Source organism: Ictidomys tridecemlineatus, chromosome 15 (genome assembly GCF_052094955.1).
Source record: "Ictidomys tridecemlineatus isolate mIctTri1 chromosome 15, mIctTri1.hap1, whole genome shotgun sequence".
Taxonomy (NCBI): Eukaryota; Metazoa; Chordata; class Mammalia; order Rodentia; family Sciuridae; genus Ictidomys; species Ictidomys tridecemlineatus.
The window spans coordinates 12,695,213-12,711,581 of record NC_135491.1 but is presented as its reverse complement, the minus strand read 5'-3'; the positions used below and the strand labels follow the sequence as shown (position 1 = coordinate 12,711,581).

Sequence of the window (16,369 nt, the reverse complement as noted above, 5' to 3'; positions counted from 1 at the left end):
TTGCTGTTTTTATTCCTTTGAGTATTAATTGTCCTACAGCCTCAGGATACCTAGTAAGAATAGTGTTAGGAGAATAAGATAAATGTATCCATAATAATGGACCTTCTTGCCAAAATACTCCTGTAGGGATATTTTTTGTTGGTAGTACAATAAATAATAAAGGCAAACTTATATCAATTCTATCCAAATGCATATTTTCCATATATGTGTCAATGATTTTTAATGCCTTTCTTGCTTCAGGCGTTAACATTTGGGGTGAATTTGGATCTGATGGACCTTTTAGGATATCAAATATAGGTCCCAATACCTAGATAAGGCCTTATCCAATTTATGTCTCCTAATAACTTTTGAAAGTCATTAAGTGATTTGAGTTGATCTACTCATATTTGAATTTTTGGTGGACGGACCATGGTTGAGGATAATAGAACTCCTAAATAATTAATTGGAAAATTTAATTGTACTTTATCTATTGCTATCTCTAGATTACAATTTTTTAATAAATTTGTAAGTGTGGCATAACATTCTAGCAATGTGTTTTTATCTTTATGTGCTAATAATACATCATCCATATAGTGAAATATTTGTAGTTCAGGATTTTGATTTCTAAGTGGCTGGATTAAGTTGTTAACATAAATTTGACACATAGTTGGGCTGTTAGCCATCCCTTGAGGGAGTACTTTCCATTCATATCTCTGATCTGGACCTTCATGATTCAATGCAGGGTTAGTAAATGCAAAACGTGGACTATCCTCAGGATGAATTAGAATTGAAAAAAAACAATCTTTAATATCTATAACTAAAAACATACCAAGTTTTTGACAAAGCAGACAATTGAGGAATCCCCGATTGAGCAGGTCCCATAATGACCATTTCATTATTAATGGCTCTTAAATCTTGCAATAATCTCCATTTACCAGATTTCTTTTTCATGACAAAAATGGGAGTATTATGGGGAGATACAGAAGGTTGTATATGTCCTTCCGCTAATTGTTGTTTGACCAGATCATTGGCTACTTGTATCTTTTCTTTAGTCAAGGGCCACTGAGGAACCCATACTGGTCTTTCTGATTTCCATGTAATTTTTATTGTCTCAGTGGCCCTTTGTGAAAATCCAACCCATGTCTGTCTGTTCCTTGATCTATTTGTATTGGTGCTTCTATACCTTGTTCTTGTTTTTCTAATCTTTTTCCTTTCCTAAAACCTTGTCTAGCCATAATAGTGGGTGCATTTTGATTGATATTATTTGTTAATGTCAAACCTAATTGATCTAAGACATCTCGTCCCCCAAAATTTACGGGAAGATGATCCAATACATATGGCTGTATAGTTCCTTCACATCCTTCAGGATCCTTCCAATCTAATAGCATTGCACTTCTATCGGGATTAGTCGCCACTCCTAGGCCTCGAAGCATTTGAGTGGCTTGTTGTAATGGCCAATGTTTTGGCCATTCTTGACGAGAGATGATGCTAAGGTCTGCACCTGTATCCAGTAGCCCATTAAATTCATGTCCTTGAATATTTAGTTTTAGCATGGGGCGAGAATCTAAATTTAAAGAAAGCATAGCCCAATCTACACCTGTGGAGCCTAATCCCTTGGAACCTCTTTCTACAGCATGACTGGAAAATTTATCATGTAGGCTTGGTATTATTAGTAACTGTGCTATTCTGTCTCCTGGTGAAATTACTGATATACCCTTTGGAGAACTGGCTATAATTTTTATTTCACCTTCATAATCGGGATCAATTACCCCAGGACTTATCAAAAGTCCTTTTAGAGTAGAAGAGCTGTGTCCCAATAATAAGCCTACTGTTCCTTTGGGAAGAGGTCCTTTCAGCCCTGTGGGAATGATTTGAACTCCCATCTCTGGAGTTAGTACTGATTTGGTGGAGGCGCAGATGTCCAACCCTGCGCTCCCTCTGGTTTGTCAGATGAGGGATCTGATGTCCTGGGCACTACCCTGATGGGGTTGCTGGGGTTGCTGGGTTCCTCCAGTGCTCTGTATATTTGTGGTTTGGCACCCCGGAGCATTGGGGCCCCCTGTCCATTCTTTGGCAACCGAGCCCAATGCCTTTGTCCACGATATTGTGGATAAACACCTTGTCCTTGTTCTTTTTTTGATAATGGAGTACCCTCTATGGTGGTTTGAGAATGGCATTCATTAGCCCAATGTAATGGAGTACCCTCTATGGTGGTTTGAGAACGGCATTCATTAGCCCAATGTCTCCCTCTATGGCATTGTGGGCAAATACCCGGTATTCTACTCCTTTGATACCTAGTTTTGTTAAACCCTCCTCCTATGGGGCAATTCCTTTTAAAATGTCCTGTTTGTTGACAATTGTAGCATGTTCTTGGCCTGGCATATAAAGCCTGTTTTACTGCAGCTGCCACAATTTGCCCTTGTTCATTAATGTCTCTGGCATCTAAAGCCTGTTTTACTGCAGCTGCCATGACTTGCTCTTGTTCATTAATGTCTCTACATAATTTAATATATGTGTTTAAATCTTCCTGTTTCCATGGTCTAATGATATCTCTGCACCAACGACTCGCTTGGTCATAAGCCAGTTGTTTTATTAATGGCATTGCTTGTTCTGTATTCCCCAAAACTCTGGTAGCTGTTTGAATAAGCCTATCTACAAATTCAGCGTAAGGTTCATTAGCTCCTTGTATTATCTTAGATAATTGACCTTGTAAACCTCCATGTCCTTGTAAAGTCTTCCATGCCTTAACTGCATCTACAGCAATTTGTAAATATACACCAGGATCATATGCAATTTGTTGCTGCCCATCCTCATAAGGTCCCTTTCCTAACAACATATCTAGATTTCTCTGAGGATAACCAGCTGCTGCATTTCGCCTAGCCGTCTCCTTGCAAAATTCCTCATTGGAAACCTTCCATAACAGGTATTGTCCTCCATTTAGCACAGCTTTACAAATATTCGCCCAATCTGCTGGCGTCATGTTTAAGTTGGTAATGGATTTGACCAAGCTTACAGTGAAGGGTGCTTGAGGACCATAGGTTGTTACAGCCTCTTTTAGCTCCTTCACTGATTTGAAATTTAAACCCTGGTAAATTCGCTGCCCTCCTACCTCAAATACAGGGCATACTTGAGATCCTGTCTCAGGATCCCAACTATCAACTGCGGGGGTTGGGAGTCTCCTAGCATATGGAGGTGGTGCTGTTGATTGGACACTTATGCCCTCTGGTGATAGAATGCTGTTAGTAGCAGTCTCCTGTAGAGGTGGTGCTGTTGGTTGGACACTTACGCTCTCTGATAGAAAGGTGTTATTAGCAGTCTCCTGTTGTAACTTTTCCCCTGATGGCTTTTTCTGCTCTAAACTTCCTTCCTCTGTCTCACTAGCTCGAAAGACCTTCTCTTTTACTTGAATCTTTTCCTCTTTCTGACTAACTTGAGAGACCTTCTCTTTTACTTGAATCAATATGTCTTCTCCTTCCTCTACCTTTGTCTGAACTGAAGGCTTTGGACTAAGCAAACAAGATACTAGCGCCCACAATGTCAATGTGCCAACTGGCAGAGTCCCTGGGTTGTTCTTTTCTATTCTTTTTAAATCTTCACCATGATCGTCCCACTGTGATATATTTAACAACTCCTCCTTAAAAAGCCATGGGCTATATTTTTGTATTGTATCAACGTATGCCCTGACTGCTCTTGATTTTACTGAGATGCCTCCTTCCTCTAACAATTTACTTAACAGTCTTTCGGTTTGTTTTTTACTAATTGCTGATCCCGTATTTCTACTATAATACAACCCAACAAAATAACACCCAACAACACCAAGACAGAATCCAATAAAAATGGAACAACAAAAATTCATTATAGCCTTTCTATCCTCCTGACGTGTGCATCCGTCCTTTCTCCCTATCTGTTCCTCAGACGCAAATAGTTTTTCCTCAGATGTGAGTGGTTTTTCTTCCGTCTCACTCATCTCCAGGGACAGGCAAGTTAAAACAAAAATGAAGCAAAACAAAAGAGGAAACTTAGAATGGCTACCCATCCCTCAGGGGCGAGCAGTTTTCTTACCCTCAGTCGCTCCCCGTGCGAGCCACCAAATGCCGCAGTCTGGCTGGGCACAATTCAGGAGCCACTTGTCAAAAGAAACTAACTTTATTTTTAGAACTACAAACGCAAAGCAAAACAGCTCCTCAGGAAAAAACCGTCAGAGCCCAACTGCCACCACCAGCTTCCACAAGCCTCTCACCCACACAAGCCTCCACCTCCCACAATCCTCCTGCTCTTGAGGCCGATTGGCTGGGTCACGTGGGCAGAGCCAAAGAAGTCCCCCAATGAGCAGTTCCGTGGTCTGAAAGGGCAGGGAAACAGCCCAATGAGCAGCTCCGTGGAGGAGCCAATCAGCTAGATGTTGCTGGGGCCGCTGTGAGCCAATCATCAGCTGGCAGTCTGAAGGTTTGCTGGCAGCTGGAAGTTTGCTGGGGCCCCTTTGGCTGTGGCTCTCAACACCGTCCCCTAGCTGTGACAATCAGCAGTGTCTACACCAACCTTCAGTAACAACTCGGCATTTAAAATCCTCCCCCTCTCAACAGAAGAACTGAGTGTAAGAGGGCAGAGACTGACTGGGGCTTGTCACTTCTAATCACTTGACGTCCCTGGATAAGACATGTTTCAAGGTACTGCCACACGGCTGCCTGAACCCCCACAGCATTGTGGGCTTCCCAAGGGTCTGTAGTCACACATCAGTGACACCTGCTGGGTCCATGACATTGTGAACACAGGGAGCTCTGTGCACACTGGGAAGAGGAAGCCTGTGATCTGATCCTCATCAGTACTTCCAACAAGCAGGATGCAGGAGAATGAATCCTTCCTTGAAAAGACGTTCAAATATGAAAATGCATTAATTTTTTAAAACACTAAAAGTATTTACCATTAAAGATTTAACTTGTTTTTGTAAACGAGTAGGGACCCATATGATTTTGTTAAAATTACTTATAAACAAATAAGTGGCATGAGTTTAATAAAAAGTAAAAGGACAGAATAGAAGAAAATATTTGCAGATATATTTTGTGATATGGATTTCATGTCTAGATTATATAACCAATGGGTATAAATCTGCAACCAAAGAATAACCTAAATTTAGAATATGCCAAGGACCCTTGCACAGTCCTGGGCATCTGTAATCCCAGGCGTCTAAGACATGAAATTCCCAAGTTTGCAGCCAGCCTGGGCACCTGTCCCAAAACAAAAATAAATAAATACATGTAAAGGCTGGGGGTGTCGCTCAGAGGTACAGCGCCCCTCAGATCAATCCCCAGCAGTGAAAGAGAAGGGGGAGGGCAAAGGGCTTGCAAGACCTATCTCCAGAGATGTTCCAGTGGCCAATAAGCACATGACAAGATGCTCAGTGTCATCAGTCTCTAAGGAACCAAATCAAAATCACAATGACACCTCACCCCACACCTTCCTACATTCCCCAGGGACTCTGAAGAGCTGCAGTCACAGTGGAGAACACTTGGGCACTTCCTGCCAGAGCCAGGCAGAAGCCCATGTACCCAGCACTCCCACGGCTGGGCACGTGCCCACAGGATGGGAAACAGGGACTCCAATAGCTCCCCCAGGCTAAGGCTCGCCACACCATTCTTCACAACAGGCAGGTGTGGAAACAACCCCGTGTCCATCAACAGAGGAACACATAAAAAACATGGCTCACAAATATGTTGGATTATTAATTAGCCATGAAAAATAAAGTTTTGATGCACATTACAACTTGGGTCAACCTGAAAACATGACTAAACAAGAAGCAAATGGTACATGGTTGTATAATTTCATTTATATGAAATATCTGGAATAGACAAATTCATAAGAGACAGAAAATAGATTCAAGGTTACCGAGGCTAGAGGGTCCTGAGACGTGATAGCTTAATGGTCAGAGTTTTAGTGCAGGTGATGAAAAAATCCTGGAAATAGTAGTGGTTGTTGTATATTTGAATGGACTCATGGCATGTATTTCTACAGTTTAAAGGGTTAATATAGCCCATTTTTGTAATAAGTATTACATTATGAAAAGTTTTTAAGAAAGATGTGTAAAATACAAGCACTCTGCTTAGTGTGTGTATGTTTGCATTGCATATGCATGTGCGTGTGCGTGTGTGTGTGTGTGTGTGTGTGTGTGTGTGTGTGTGAGAGAGAGAGAGAGAGAGAGAGAGAGAGAGAGAGAGAGGTGAGGGATTAGGGATTGGCCCCAGGAGCACTGTAACACTAAACTACATTACATTTTTTATTTTGAAACAAAGTCAAACTAAGTCAAACTAAGTTGCCCAGGCTGCCTTCAAACTAGAGATCCTCCTGCCTCAGCCTCCTGAACAGCTGGGATGAGAGGCTAGGTCATGTATCTAACCAGATAATCCCCATAATACTCACACGACACCAGCCAACCGCAGACATAGCTCACAAGGCCAGTGCTTGCCCCCTAAAGCCTCAGGAGACACCTTCCCATGTCCTTCCTTTGAACCCTTAAGCACACATGGCCCCTTCTGAGGCTGTCCATACTCTCGGGGCCCAGTCCTCCCTACTCTGGAGCAGGAGTCCCCAAGACAAATCCCGTCCTCTCACTAGACTCACCCTGCACTGGACACAGTCATGTATCCTTGGGACACTCAGTAAATGGGACCCACTCTGCAGCCAGTAGGTCAAGGTTACCTGTGCCCAGGGTCAGGGCCAGCTCTCACCATTTGGACTCTGGACAGCATCCCTGCTACAGTCCCTGACACTGGCCACAGGTCTCCTCATGACCACCAGGGGGCGACATGGGACAACATTTGGCAAATTGATTCTGAGAATTCCACTAGGCTTTGGCTGAGGAGGTGGACATGTGGTGAGATTTCCTCTGCAATAGACCAATAGAGGACAGGGTGCCTCCCACGAACCTGCTCGGCTCCCAGCTCCCTCTTTCCTGGGCCTGTGAGGACCCTCTGAGCAGGCCTTTGCCTCTGGGTAACACGCATGAAAAAGTCAGGGTGACCACAGGAGAGTCACTAGGTAGAGGACAGAGGCCACCCAAGGAAGGCATGGGCAGGCCTGAGACTCAGCTGCACCAAAAAATGGAGAGGGAGGGTCTCCCTAAAATCTCTCCCTGAGGACCATGGAGCCCATGGTCACCTACCTCCACTACCACAGTCCTCCCCTCCCAGGACACAAAGGGTGTGAAGTCCTGAGATAGCCACTCAGAGGCCAGGCTGGGGACACCAGGTACAGAGAGAAGGTCCCCTCATCAGCCAGCGCTCAGTGGACCCCTTTCGAGACCCCAGAGCTCTCTCTGTCCCCTTCCTAAAGGGAGGAAATCCAGTTTCCTAGAGCATTTGAGAACATGGGGAAGACACAGGGCTAAACTGGGATTCTATATCATAAAGGAAATATGCCCAGGGTGAGGGGACCCCAGGGGCTCCCTGGTGGTGCTGAGAGCCCTGAGGCCAGGACACAGCTGAGGCCAGTGCTGGGTGAGCCACTTCTCTCAGGGGACAGCGTCCCCACCTGCCTTGCTCCTCAGGGTGTGGCATGCAGTAGTGAAACCCAACAGGGAAAGCAGAAGGGACAGGAGGCAGGACTGAGAGGGAGGGGACAGAGAGGTTCCTCCACAGAGACCCCGCCCCCAGCCCTGTGACCCAGGAAAGTGCTCCTGCCCTGGGAGGAGGCTGAGCTCAGAGAGGAGCAGGGCAGCAGGGCTGACTGGCCTGGACCTCGGCTTCCCAGCGGCTCTGCAGTGAGCTCCTTCCACAGAGGGGACAGAGCAGCAGGGACCATGCAGCCCCCCTCAGCCTGTCCCTGCAGAGGGGGCATCCCCTGGCAGGGGGTCCTGCTGGCAGGTAAGAGGGGACAGTTCCCTGAGGAGGGCGGGAGGTGGAGCACAGTCTTGCTGGTGTCCCCTGGGGAGGACACGACCCTCACAGGGGACACAGGGCTTCACTCTGTCCCATTGGGAACCCATTGGGAACAAAACACAGAAGACAGACAGAAGCTCACCAAGAGGAACTGATGAAGGGGACGGAAAGCTCAGTGGTGCTCTTCTCCAAGTTACTCACCAGGGGCCATTATATTTTGAAAATCAGTGTTAACAGCTCTGTCACGGCCACTCTCCAAATAGAAAGACAACTTGAGCAGTGGACACTGTCTGCAGCCACCAGCCTCAGACATTGGCACACAGACACCTGGACCCTCAGGGTGGGGACCCTGCTTCACTCATCCACAGGAGGCTGAGCCTGGTCCAGGCCCTGGGCTACCACAAGGGTCAGACTAGTCTCTGCCTCCTGGAGCTTCCTCTCTAGAGGGCAGGAGGCCAGGCCAGAGGGAGGTCTGCAGGTGAGGCCAGGTGCTGTGTAGATCTAGGAGGGCAGAGAGCAGGGAAATGTCCACAGGGAAGACCTGGGGTCTGTAAGGAGATGGTCAGGGGAGGCGGGTGCCCAGGTGCCCTGGGTGTGAGCAGGGCTCTGAGGGCACTGAGGGGCCAGCCTTGCAGACACCTGGGGAAAGGTGTTCCCAAGAGAGGATGACAGGTACAGGGGTCCTGAAGGAAATACGGTGAAGCTGCTGGCCTTGACCAGGGACACACACACACATACACACCACACACCCCAAGGCTGAGGATGAAAACTCCTGCTGAGGACCTGGTCCCCATCCTTCCACCCAGTACAAAGGTCCCAGTGTTGATGGATTTCTCTCTCTTCCCTCCTAGTCTCACTGTTAATCTTCTGGAACCCGCACCCCACTGCCCAGCTCACTATTGAACCAGTGCCTTTCGATGCTGCTGAAGGGACAGACGTTCTTCTACTTGTCCACAATGTGTCGGAGAACACTGCAGGCTACTCCTGGTACAGAGGGCAAATAACAAACCAAAACCTTCTTATTGTATCCTACTCAAATTTCACACACTCAACTACCCAGGGCCTGCATTCAGTGGGCGAGAGACAATACACCGCAATGGGTCCCTGCTGTTCGTGAATGTGACAAAGGGGAAGACAGGATTCTACACCCTTCAAAACATAGCTACTAATTTTCGTACTGAAGCAGCAACTGGAGAGTTCTGTGTACATGGTGGGTGATGCCCCAGCCCTCTGGGTGTTGGAGGGTTAACTCCACAGCACACACAGAGACCTGGATCTGCCTCCCTCCTCCTGTGCATTACGTCCCCACAGTGGAGTTGGAGCACTTACTGCAGGACACACGCAGTGCAAACAGACTTCAGAAGATCCGAGTCCTCTGCCTGAATCCACTGGCAGAGAGCAGGGTGGTCTGGTGGGAGGCTCGGCCCAGGCAGAGCAGTCTCAGCCCAGCCCCTGTGTCCTTCCCAGGAGCATGGCCCTGAGAACGACCCTGCAGGACTGAGTCAGGCCTGGCCTGAGGGCCCTGGAGTCCTCACAGAGAAGGTCAGCCCCAGGAAGCTCCTGCCCCAGACCTCTGTCCCAGGCTCCTGGCTCCAGGTGACCCTGAGGACATGTGGCCAGGGTTGGAGTTTGGCTTCCTGTTGAGGGCCGCTGGGGAGCAATGATTTACTGGCCACCTGATCTGGTAGCTCCTGGAGGTGGTCAGCAGCCAGGGCACAGTCCCAGGAGCCACATCTGGGCAAGGGCACCTGAGCATCTCCTTCTCCTGGGATGAGGTGTGGTGAGCACAGAGGGACAGGTGCCTCAGGCCAATCAGGTGCCCTGATGGACCTCTATGAGGCTCCACAGGAAGGTCCATGTCCCCAAGGGGAGGAACAGAGGAAAGAGATGCCCCTGGAGCTCCTGGTCCTCCCGGGACCAGCCCAGGGCGCTCTCACTGGGAGGCAGATCAGAGTAGGGGCTTTTTCTTTGGGGGCAGCTCCTCCAAACCAGGGTCAGGTTACTGTGAGGATTTCAAGGTTAACTTAGAGACAACATGGTGAACCAGACACCACTTCCCATGTATCCAATAAAGGGAAACTGAGGCACAGGGAACACAGTTGCTGAATCAGGTCACACAGACCATGGGTGGCAGATCAGAGGTGCATGTCACTGTGTAACCAGAGCCCTGTGCTCTGCATGCTGAGGGCCTATTAGGCATCTGTGAACCAGAGAACAGCCATTGGCTCAGGGCACTGGCAGCTGGAGTGGACAGTGTGGTCTGGGAGTGAGAGCAAATGGAGGATAATCAATTTTCACTCTGGAACCAAATTACCTGCCTCAACAGAATGTCCAGGCCTCCACCTCCCACAGCTGGTCCACACCTTCCCTCACTGAACTTGAAGTCTCCTGTTTCCTGGTGTGTTGGGTGTCACTCCCTCTGTAGCATAAGGTGTTTCTTTTTTTCTTTTCTGGGGGCAGCAAAGGGAACGGGGGTACCAGAGACTGAACTCAGGGGCACTCGACCACTGAGCCACATCCCAGCCCTGTTTTGTATTTTATTTAGAGACAGGGTCTCACTGAGCTGCTTTAGCCTGACCATTGCTGAGGCTGGCTTTGAACTCACGATCCTCCTGTCTCAGCCTCCTGAGCCACTGGGATTACAGGTGTGCGCCACAAGCCCAGCCCTCTGGAGCATAAGGAACAGGACTTTTCTTTCTCACTCCCCACTAGAGCCTGCCGCCAGTACAGGGCCCAATGTGTGGCCCACTCTCAGTGGTTTTATGAGGAAGGAGGGGGAAAGGGATTGTGAATGAATGACCCTGAACCTCCTCAGAACCTGGAACCTGCATGTGCAATCCCAGGGGGTTCTGCCACCTGCTCCCTGTCCCTCCTGGAGGCTGAGGCTCTTGCCCCATCCCACCAACCACCTCTCCTGAGGCCACCCAGGAGCCACATCACAGGATGCCCTTGGGGTGGCCAGGCTGTGGAGGGTCTTCAGGGTGGCCCTGGGTCAGTTCTGAGGCAGCCATGAGGCTCGTGGACCTGGGGCTTTAAGTCACTGTACCCCCACTGCTCCCTGCCATGGCGATTCTGGCTGCCTTGCTCCTGCCTGTCCGTCCTCTCCCTCCTTCTCATTCAGGCAGGACTGGCCCTGCCCTCCACGGTGAGCCATGCCCTTCCCTCCCTGCACTAATGGCCATCTGTCCTGTCCACCTCTTGCTAACACCTGGGGCCAGACCCCCTCCTGGGCAGCAGTAAAGGGCACAGAAACAGTCGAGGCAAGTGCCCCTATCAGGCTGATGAGGGACAATGTCCCCGATTGTGAAGAAGGCCCCACTGTGTCCCTTCCAGGGCTCTTTCCTTCCATGACAATGACATGTGAAATAGGCCAGGACACAGGCCTGAGCATCTCCCCCATCTACTCTCTGCACTGACTCAGCGAGGGGGGCAGTGGCAGGACAGGGCGGCAAGCCCCTAGGTCCCAGGCTCCTTACACCCAGATGACTGGTGGCTCCATCCTGGTCCCTAAGTGGGGCTCAGGCTCCTCCAGTGACTCCCAGGACCTTCCCCAAGGGGGAGCTGGACTGAACGGTGCTGTCTCAGGGGCTGTCTATTCCATATGTGCCTGTGTCCCCATGAGGACACCATCACCACAAGGGAGGTCTGTCCCCACATGGTGTGATGCTCCAGCCACGGTCACTTACATTAGGCTCTAGGCCCTGATTTGGATCAATCTGATGATCCCTCTGCACTTCCTGGGGTGAAAAGAACAGGAAGAAGGCATTCCACAGGCCTGTGTCAGGTGCTTCCCCCTTTGCTGAGTCTCCATAGCAATTGGGAACATAGACTTCTAGATTGATTAACATGATCAATAATACTTCTCTGAGTTTGGTGTTGTGCCTCATTTTACATAGCAGAGACCCTCAGATGTCCCCTCTGACCATTCAGTCCTCCACCAGGACCTACAGGTCTCTCCTTACTCAGGAGGCTGCTAAGGTTTCAAAGTGACCTTAGCATCTGCCTTGGGTCATAATGTGACCGCTCAGGACTTCAGATCTCAGTCTAAGACACTGTGCTCCTGAGAGCAATATTTCTTTCAGAAAGGAGTCTTAGATCCTGCGTATTAAACACTATTTTCCCATATGGAAAACTTTAACATCCCCCATTTCTACCCCAGGTCTGCCACACGCAAGCCCACGAGGCCATATTTTCAGCAAGGTCCTGGTCCCCTCTTCCACCTCTTAGTGCTGATGTGTTACGAACCATCCACTGGTCTCTCAGGACAATTCCACCTGCCTCAGCTGCTCTCTGCAGGGGGAGAAGGAACGTAAAGACCAAGGACAGGAACATGACTCTGCTCTAAACCTTGTCTGTCCCCTCACCCTAGAGCATTCTTTGGACTCATGCTTTGCCTTTCAGGTGTCACTGGCTCCTGTCAGTCACCAGGAAACACCTGAGCAGAACTGCCCCCCTTGTGGCCCCAGGATGACCACCAACCTGAATGCCCCCTGGCCTCCTAGTGTGGGATTTCTGTTCAAATGCCCCATTGTATGATCAGGAGGTTTAGGCACAAAGCGGTGTCCCATCATGACCCACATCTAGGATGGCCTTGAGAACGAAAGGCTCAGAGGACACACACGTGGGCGAACCCTGGAGTCCATGCAGCTGGAGGGACTCTGCGTCTCAAGGCCAGCCAGGGCCAGCGAAGACCAGAGGAGACACAGGGTTGCTAACTCCCAGTCCTGGGTCTGTCCAGGACCAAACTCTGCAATTAAGTGCACCTGTGAGAAACTCTGTGCTTCTCCCACACACAGCCCAGGGGGCCCCACATCCTCTGATCCCTCAGATCCTCCTGCATCTGCCCAGGATACCCACTCTGCCTGGTTCTTCAGGACTCAGGTTGATGGGAGGTGAGAGGCCAGCTTAGGTGGAAAGACACATTTGTGGGGATCACAGGGCAATCCTCTCTTTGTTGTCTGCACAGAGAAATTACCCAAACCCAACATCAAAATCAACAACTCCCAACCCATGGAGGGTGAGGACTCTCTAGCATTAACGTGTGAACCTGAGGTTAATTATGCGACCTACCTGTGGAAGATAAACAGTCAGATGATCCCAGATGGTGACAGGCTGAAGCTGTCCAACAACAACAGGACTCTCACTTTATTCAGTGTCACAAGGAATGACACAGGACCCTATGAGTGTGAAACCCAGAACCCAGTGAGTGCCAGCCACAGTGACCCACTCACCCTGAATATTTCCTGTGAGTAACTTCTATTCCTCCATTACCCTGGCTGTGAACTCAAACACACAGGGCCAGAGGCTGGGCCACTTAGTCCCTCTCGGGTCCAAGTACACAGACCCTCTCTCCTGGGCACCTGGACTGGCTGTGACAATAGCCCCAGGCACATCCAGGCAGGCCCAGCCTTGGGCCATGAATAGGAGAGGAGGGCTTGTGGTTCCCTGGGGAGGCCTGGGGTCAGCCACCTGGGACAGAGAAGCAGGGGAATGTCACAGACTAATTTCAGTGAACAAAGGGGTTTGGTTGAGACTTTCTGTGAGTGTGTATGGTGCTGGGATTTGAACCCAGGTCCTCATGCATGCTGGGCAGGTGCTGTACCAGTGTACTCTCCAGCCTAGTTTCAACTTTTTAAAAAAACCAAGGTTGTGACCTGGATCAGTAGTTATATTGTGGCCTTCTACAGTCTAGGAACTTCCCCTTCCCTCTGATGACATTACATGTGGCTTTATTCTGTTTGTCCAGATGGCCCAGATAAACCCCATCATAAGCCCCCAGACTCACATTTCCATCCAGGGACAAATCTCCACCTCTCCTGCCACGCAGACTCTAACCCGCCTGCTCAGTACTCTTGGTCTCTCAATGGGAGGCCCCTGGAATCCACACAAGAGCTCTCAATCCTCAACCTCTCTACAAATAATAGCAGATCCTATGTGTGTGTCGCCCATAACTCTGTCACTAACCTCAATAGGACCACAACCAAGAATATTACTGTCCTTGGTAAGTGGACCCTGGAGCACAGTATCAAGTGCTGGGTGGAGTCTTGATTTTTCTGGAAAAAACGTGGAAGAAGTTCCTTCCTAGCCTGGCTCAAGCAAATCCCTGTCCTTACCTGAGCCTCCTGCTCCATCCCAGAGACTCTCCTCTTGCTTCTGACTACTCATGACCAATCTAGGGTCCAGCCTGGAATGTGGGGAGGGGCTTCTCCCAGACCCAGAAAGTCTTAGGTAGTGGAAGGAGCTTTCCAGAAAGGGGGAGGGTCCTTGAAGTCAAGTCACTTCTTTCTGTCACTAACTTGTCCCTTTCTGTCACCTCTCTGCTTTCTGTTACCTCCTCCGTGAGCATCAAGGAACCTGCATGGCTTTGCAATACGTTCATCCTCTTTTTCCCCAAATGACAGGAGCAAAGCCCCCTCAGATGGGGGACGAGTATCATTGTCAAGTCTCCAACCCAATCTCTTCCCTAAAGAGCAACCCCATCACGCTGACTGTGATCGGTGAGTGACCCTCTGCCCCTCCTACATCTTACTGAGGGGATTTCTTTATCAATGGTATACAAAATGGATAAAAGTCACAGGGGAAAGAATATCAATTAAGACACTAAAGCTGTAAGCAGAATTGCAAAGTGGTTCAGAGTTTAGGCTGTCAGTGAAATGTGTAGTCAACTTCTGCATTCATGAGGAATTGCTTCCAGAAGCCCTGCATCTACCAAAGGATGCTCTAGAACCTTATAAAGAATGGCATAGTTCCCAGCAGCTTGGGAAGCTGCCACAGGAGGATCACAAGTTCAAGGCCAGTCTCGGCCTTGAACTTAGCGAGGTTCTAAGCAACTTAATGAGACCTTGTCTCAAACAAAAAAATAAAATGAAAAGGTCTGGGGACTTAGCTCAGTGGTAAAGTGGCCCTGAGTTCAATCCCCAGTACAAAAAATAAACAAGAATGGCATAGTGTTTGTGTATAACCAACATTCTCCCTTTTCCGTACACTTTATTTTGCAGCACTGGGAATGGAACCCAGGGCCTCATGCTTGCTAGGCAAGAGCTCTACCACTGAACTATATCCAAGCCCTTTTTATTTTTATGTTACTTTTCAGTGCTGGGGCTAGAACCCAGGGCTTCACACATACTAGGCAAGTGCACTACCACTGAGCTGTTATTTTTATCCACAGCCCTTTTATATTTGAGTCAATTTAGTCTCACTAAATTTCCCAGGATGGCCTCAAACTTTTGATCCTCCTGCTTCAGCCTCCCAAGTAGCTGGGATTCCAGGCATGTACCACCATGCCCAGTAACTTCCATACACCTTAAATCAGCTCTAGATTTTTTTAATATCTCCTACAATGTAAATGCTATATAAATAATTGTAATACTGTATCATTTAAGGAATAATAAGAGAAAAGAACCTCTGTACATTTTCAGTGAGAACACAGTTTTGTCGGACTGTTTTCCTTCTGCAGTTGGTTGAATCCACTTTGTTCCTTTTTTTGACAGTTCGGAGGGTTGGACTCAGGCTAGGCAAGTGGCAAGTGCTCTACTGTGGGAAGCAGTTCTCACCTGTGATTGGGCTACCTCCCTGACTGGGTGTGAGGCACTCAGGTCAGCTGTGTCAGAGCTTATCCCCACCCTTTCCAGGTGCGAGGGCCTGTCCATGTGGGGGTGTGACTGACCATTGACCTGGAAACCAATCACTGACCCTGACCTTGGAATGCTGTCCCCCTCGACCTTCATTGGATGGAATTTTCCCCTGAATTATTTGTTCCCCAATAAAAGCCCACTCTCTGGCGTGCTCCTTCCTCTCTCCTGCTGGCCTCTTATGTACACCTCGCTACCACCGGGTGGCTCGAGGCAGGAGCCAGGAGAAGCCGTCTCTGAATTGGGCAAGGAAAAGGTAAACTGAGTTTTATGTGTCTTTATTTTGATCTCACTAGTTAACTATTATGTTTGGAACCTCTAGTATGAAACTAGCGTGCTGGTCGCGCGGCAGACTCTACCACCAAGTTAAATCCCCATCCCTTTTTATTTTATTTTGAGACAGGGTCTGGCTAAGTTGCTCAGGCTGGCCTCAACTTGCAATCCTCCTGCCTCAGCCTCTCAAGTATCAAAACTACAGGTGTGCACCATGTGCCTGGTTCAAGATTCTTTTCTGTTCACTTTTTTTTTTCTGGTGTGTGGTAAAATACACACAACCTAAGATTTGCCATCTTGGCCCCCTTGAGCATACAATTCAGCAGCATTAACCAGGTTCTGTGCAGCCATCACCACTGTTTCCAGAACTTTCCCATCCTGCTGAGCAGTAGATCTCAAAACATATTCCTCTTGTCTATCTGAAACTTCAAACCCTCCGACCTCCTTGACCACCCAGTCTCTGGTAACCCCCATTCTGCTTTCTACTTCTAGAAATTCAACATTTGTAGATTCCACATACAGGTGAGATCCTGCAGGGTCCCGCTTCCTGTTCCCAGTTTATGTCACTTCCTGTGTTGTACAGTGATAGAATGCCCTTTTTTTGAAAGGCTGGCC

At 48.7% G+C, this 16,369-nt stretch overlaps 1 pseudogene; it reads left to right on the top strand.

Annotated features, from left to right (window-relative positions):
- The first annotated feature begins 7,771 nt into the window (after window positions 1-7,771).
- LOC144371130 (cell adhesion molecule CEACAM6-like) lies at window positions 7,772-15,707 on the top strand (annotated as a pseudogene).
- Window positions 15,708-16,369: the final 662 nt, after the last annotated feature.